The 6,172-nt window shown below is 42.8% G+C and overlaps 1 long non-coding RNA gene across 1 annotated transcript; it reads left to right on the forward strand.

Moving 5' to 3' along the window:
• Positions 1–1,402: 1,402 nt before the first annotated feature.
• Positions 1,403–5,563, forward strand: LOC126410348 (uncharacterized). The gene is made up of 2 exons (XR_007574168.1): positions 1,403–2,743; positions 3,232–5,563. It is a non-coding gene; the product is annotated as an uncharacterized LOC126410348 (long non-coding RNA).
• Positions 5,564–6,172: the final 609 nt, after the last annotated feature.

Consider the following 6,172-nt stretch of genomic DNA (forward strand, 5'->3'; position numbering starts at 1 on the left):
GTGTTGGGGAATGGCATGGTCGAAGATGCGATTCTTAGTAAATGCAGCAAGCTCTGAGCAGATATATTAGGTCCACAGTATTTATTTATTTACTTATTATTTATGTTATATTTAGGAATCTGACCTTGAAATTTATTGGATTCCTCGAGATCTGCGTGATGAGCAGGTTTTCAAGGGGAACTAAAAAATTTAGGAGCTCAAAAACGATCTTTCGGAAATCAATTCAATTCCTGAAAATTGTGCTCTAGATGAGAGAGAGTGGAAACTAAAAGGGAAAATTTTAGTGAAACAACTGGATGCCTTTTTCAGCAAACGTGCGAGTCATGCTGAGCACATCCATGACATCTTATTTAGCAATTAGCAAAATGTAGCTTGCAGCTGGTTCTATGAACTGAGGAAGTGGTTTAATCCTTCAAGTTTAACCACAAGCGTATATGTTCTTATGCTTCAAATCTTAAAATCGCTGTCAGAAATTATAAGCTTCAAGGCTGAAAATTAAGTGGTCGAACATGCATGTCCACTTTAATATATGAACCGATTTAGTATAAATGGGACAGAGTTTGTAAGACCATATGCTCACATGCCCAACCACAGCTGTCGCAGATACATTTTGCGTATAAATATGAAAAACAACTGCCCTAAAAGCTATACATTAATATCCAAAACTCTGAATGAAAAGGTAGAAAAAATTGTTGCTTCAAATACTGGAAAGGAAAATATCGTGGGCTATCGTTAGAATCTCGTCTTCTCATCTGTTATGAAACCTAGGGAGCACATGGTACCGTCGACATTTTGAACGGAAGCTCAAAGTTAAGTTAACTTTGTAAAACACAATGATACGGTTCTTGTGCAATTACAAAGTTGTTTTGAAAAAAATCCAAGGAGATGCAAGTCATTCTTCTCTTCTGGCCACCAAATTTGTAGAATTTCGTGCACAAAAAGAAATAACTGCTTTACCTTTTCCCGAAAAAGTCTGACAGGAAAACGCAGGTTGCTGACTGGAGGCACAGTGGCGTAGAGTTGGGAATTGACGAGCGGATCGTTCGGGAATTCAAGTAATTGCAAGAATACCAGACTTGTTTGTCGGATATGCAAATTAACCTCCTTAATTAGATTAGATTAGATTATATTTTGACACGAACACACGATCATTCCGTTTTCATGGCGGTGACACTCTCTCTCCCTCTCATTCAAAGAAATGAATCACAGCCTACCCCTTTTTGTTGTCAAAAGAGTTTCTTTATGTTTTATTGTGTTTTTCCGTTTTCTTAGTTCCATATGTATGCAATATTATCCAGATGGGGTTATGTTGATAGAAGCAATCATAAGATCATCCAGATACTAAAGCAACTGTAAATTCCAGGAAGAGGAAGGAGGGGAGAAATAAGTTAGGCAGTTTCAATCTCTCAACGAATTGCCAAGAAGTTACCCACCATAGAACGCTTGATATCTAATATACTGACATGGTGTTGAGTGAATTACACTTGCGTTTAAAACAGGATGCCTCCAATCGAGAAGGAGAGGAAAGAAAAGACGGAAAGATTGTGAGTAGAAAGCAGCAGTTCTTTTTTTCTTTTTCTTTTTTCCTGCGTTGGACATGTGCAAATATTAATGCGGCAAATGACAGACGAATCCTAATTGAAGGGGAAGGCGAAAAGGCACAAACAAGGCAAGAGAGGACGAAGCAGCAGTCAGACGAGCGAAGATTTATCTGCTCTTCCTTTTCTTTTTTCCCCGTTAAGACTAATTGAAGAGTTCAACCACTCCGCACCAAATTAAAGAACTCCCTGCTAGTCATCATACTTTTATAATTGTGTTTTGGAAGCGTCTGCACGTGGAGGGAGGGTTAATCGCCATAGACCAGTCCTTCACCAGCACTGATAGATGAAAAGGTTAAAAGGTTAGGGACTTATTTGTGGTGGCACTGTTTAGGAACCCAAGGACGCCTTAGGGTTTCCAGTTACTGTATGAATGAGGGAGGGTAGGCAGAGAGAGATCAGAGATCACGTGTGTGTGTGTGTGTGTGTTTAGGCCAAAAGAGCAGAGCTATAGAAAGGGTTGTGGTCATTCGTGTAAACAGCACTTGGGCCTTTATCCCTTTTCGTCATTGCCTCGGGACGTCAGATGCCAATTTCTACCCCTCTCTCTCTCTTGTTACCTTCCACCACCACCTCTCCCCGGCCTTTCTCTTTCTATATCCTGCCCGCCTTGCGAGTCCTCGGTTTCCAGGTCCCTCTTCCCCCGACCTTCCTCCCGTCCCTGCGGCGTCATCACTCGTTTCATTCATATCGTGATGATGGCGGTCATCATTCCGTTGCAGGAGGGAAGCGGGAAGCTTTTTTGCAGCGACAACTTCGGAAGAAACCCTAAACTTTTAAGCGGAACTTTTGGGAGGTTTTTTTTTGTGTTTGTGGGGAATGTTGTCTGGCTCGAGGCCGGTCTCACGTGTATGCGAAGACAACCGGTTTCCATCTCTTCTCTTTTTCTCTGGTACCGGTGTTGTTTTCTCGTGTGGCCGTTCTCGGACCAGGCTTCATTCCCCCCAAATCCTACTCCCCATTAACGCCATGGCCCTCGAACTCCCTGAACACTCGCGGTATATAATATAGCAAAGGTTTGTCGCCATTTTTCGTTTTTATTTTCATGTTCCTACTGTTTTTCTTTTAGCTCTCTAGTCGGCAGGGGGAAATGATGGTGAGAGACCTGAAGTTTATGCAATGGCGAGATTGGTGCAATGATGTAGGTAAAAGTTTTGCCATGATAGGGTAGGTCTTATTTCTTTGATGCAAAAACCAGTTTATCGTCCTGCGTGCACGTTTTTGTCGCCGTTTCTTTCACGATCTATTGATTCACCGACATGATCAGTTCTTTTCTTTTTCGAGGAAATAAAATTTCATCCTTTTGCAAGTTTTATTTCTCGTTTGTATTCCTTTGTTTACAATAATACTTTCTGATATGAGTCCCCGTGGTAGATCCTAATGTCTATTTGCTAAGTTGTTGACGTTAGAGGTATGGCATGACAGATTTTCTTTGATGCAAGGATCGTTTTTAACATCGCATCAAGATCTACATCTTCAGGATCTGATGATCTTCCTCTCGATATTTGTGGCGTCGCGCAAACCGTTTTTTCCCCCCTTTAATTGGAGAATAATATTGCTTCCATCACCCAACTTTTTCCGAGAAAATGTACAGTGAGGTGATTGTTTTCTTTCTTTTTTTCCTCTGTACAAGGCTGGATGGAGTCCCTTCACGCTCTGTTGATGAAGCCTACTTGTTTATTTTCCTTGTGAACGAGGGATTAGGTGATCCGTTACATTTTCTGGTTGTGTTCCGCAGATGTGCACGTTTTAGGTAAGTGAATTATTTGTTGGAGCCTTTGGGGGCCTTGTCATCTTCATTGGTTCACATTCTATTTCTGTGATGTCTCCAAATCAGCGTCTGTACCAAAGTTTGAACCAGAATATGATATGATTCTTTGGCATGAAGTAGCTAGTTGGCTCCCTTGTTGATATAAAGAAGGTTACTAGGGTCTAGGGTGCATTATGTTGGTATCGTTTTCGTTTCCACTTCTTGTTTTCTTTTTGATTGAACGGTACGGCAAACAGCTGTCTTCTTTAGCAGAAAGAAGAAGAAGAAGAAGAAGAAGACATTCTGATCTGAATTAATTTGGATGTTTATGCATTGTGTTCAAACCACCCCACAACCAGTAAAAGCGGCAATGGGCTTGCTTTCTATTTTCGTGTATGTCAAGGTTTACATCGTGCTGCCTGAAGCACAAGCACATGCATTCATATTTCACTTGTTGGTTGATTTCTATGATCATGTATGTTCATGTTTATGCTGTGCAGCATCAAGCACACGCGCGCTAATTCACTTAATATACTTGTCCGCCTTATGGTACTCTTTTTCTAGGTTATTCTTAGCTTCTTCATGGGTGCATTTTTGCCTTCTAGAAAAACTCCTATGCCGAACATACATAGGTAATCATTGCTCTTATACCCAAGCGGACACGAAGCCACAACTGTATATCTATACACTAGATGGGGTTAATTCAAGCAGTGTCCTTATCGTTTCTGAGCTTCTTAACAACTTCTTCTTCACAGTTTAGGCATCTCACTTTGCTCATTACACTGATCTTTATCTAATGCGTGCAAAGTCGGCTGGAAGTGGGCTGGAAAAGTGGGGAAAAGGAGATTTGATGTGCATGGTTGAGAGGAGAAGTATCATGGTGACCATGTGAGGAACACATGGACGGAAGATGGGGGGGAGGAGGCCACGGGAGCTCTTTGGTCCCCAAGCTGCGCACTAGCGCGGAAGATGGCCCGCTACGTTATCGATTCTTGGTCGCTGTCCATGCATTAATGCGGGCATTTATTTGCCTTCGCCTTTTACCTTGCATGGTACCAAAAGCAAGAAAAAGAAGGTGACTAAGTGGAAGCTATCTTTGGCTCTAAATGTTGACGAGAATCAGAATTTGAAAGCCCGTTTTTTTTTTACTCTTTTGACTCTTCCGATGCTGTTGGGTGAAATTTTCTTCCTCGAAAGTTTCCCTTATTTTGTGACTGTCATGAAGGAATCTAAATCAATATGAGAGAGAGAGAGAGAGAGAGAGGTGTTGAAAACGATGATGGTCAGTTGATCAGGGAACCTTTTCGAGTGATATTGCTCCTCCCCATGCTTAACTTCAACTTTAAACGTGCAGCAATAAAGGGCGTCTCTGAGAGGAGGAAAAAACGAGGAGAATCGTGCTGTCGTACATGGAAACATTAGTTAATAGTTCTTTTGTGGAAATCGAAACGTGTTGACTTCCTCTGTGTTGATCTCAGATTAGGGTTTCTCGAAGGGGCTTTCGGAGGTAACGCGCGCAGGAAGATGAGGAGAAGGAGAGCAGCAGCAATCACCGGGGCAAAGGGGTGTGGTCCACGTTTTACTACTGTTGCATGGGACTGTTTGGTCGTCCGCAATTCACAGGTGATGAAGGTTGGCTTCGGGCGGCAGGACATGTAAAGGACGGAGTACAGTTGCAGTGTGCTATCCTTTGTCAGCTGCTTGGGTGGCTCTCTCTGTCTGCATGTGCCATTGAAAGCCTAACTTCTTGTTCCGAAGCCTCTGTAGGCGAATCTCCTGGCCCCTTTGTGTATGTGTGTATGTTGAAGAAGATGTGGGCTGACATGCAGATGCAGATTTTACTCAGGGTGGTTGCTCGAGTACGCAATCATTTTTATGTAAACTCTGGCGCTATTGATGGACTGGTTACTCACTCGTTGCTGAAAATGATCTGGCATCTGCAACTTGCAGGTCCTGCTGCCCGTCCATAATAATTCTGTGGTCCAAACTCCTTTTTCGTTCATTTACATCTAACGAGCATGGTGGCAAAAAATGAGCTTCCACTTTTTACTGCCACCGTCTTACCCTGTTCATTGCATTCACGAATGTAATTGTCAGGGAAGCAAAACTTGGTAGTCCATTGCTCACTTTGGTGGCACTCATAGGCGTTAGTGTCATGCAGCAGATTGCTGCCCAATGCCGATCGATGATCTAAGTGGTAGTGTAGTTGAAATTTCCTCGAGCTTTTTCGCTGCTGACGGATCACTTTTAATCATTTCCTCAAGTTATATCATGTCTTCGATGAACAAAGATTGGTTATTTGAAAACATACGTCCTATCCATGTAAAAGCTTTGCTTGGCACAGAAATCGTGATCGTGGCTAGAAACTTTGATCTCTGCTTGGATCCAAGAGGTACCTAAACAGTTGGTTTCTGTGAATAATTCTCCAGATGAACAGGAGGTGAAAAGCACTATATCAAGAAGTGAAAAGTGTGCTCCATACAAATCAAAGTAGATTCCCTACCATAACAGCGAGACAAGTGGGCCTTGCTTGGCCGTTATGACCTGAATTCGAGACTCTGGATTGACCCACTGACGAGATAGGCTCGACTAATTAGGCCGCTTCACCAATTAATTGCACCGGGCCTAGGGTGGACTGAGCATTGACCCGGTCTGTCAGGTGTATGAGCCCAAAAAGGGTGGGGTTAAGATCCCCCATAAGTTAGGCAATCGACAGACAGATACACCAATGCAGCACCATCCCATTAGCCCGTAAAATATTGGCCGGTAGATAGCCGATCGTTTTGTGCTGGACCTTGCTGAAAAACCAGGCTGATCTGCGCCG

The sequence above is a fragment of the Nymphaea colorata genome, chromosome 9, assembly GCF_008831285.2.
Source record: "Nymphaea colorata isolate Beijing-Zhang1983 chromosome 9, ASM883128v2, whole genome shotgun sequence".
Classification (NCBI taxonomy): domain Eukaryota; kingdom Viridiplantae; phylum Streptophyta; class Magnoliopsida; order Nymphaeales; family Nymphaeaceae; genus Nymphaea; species Nymphaea colorata.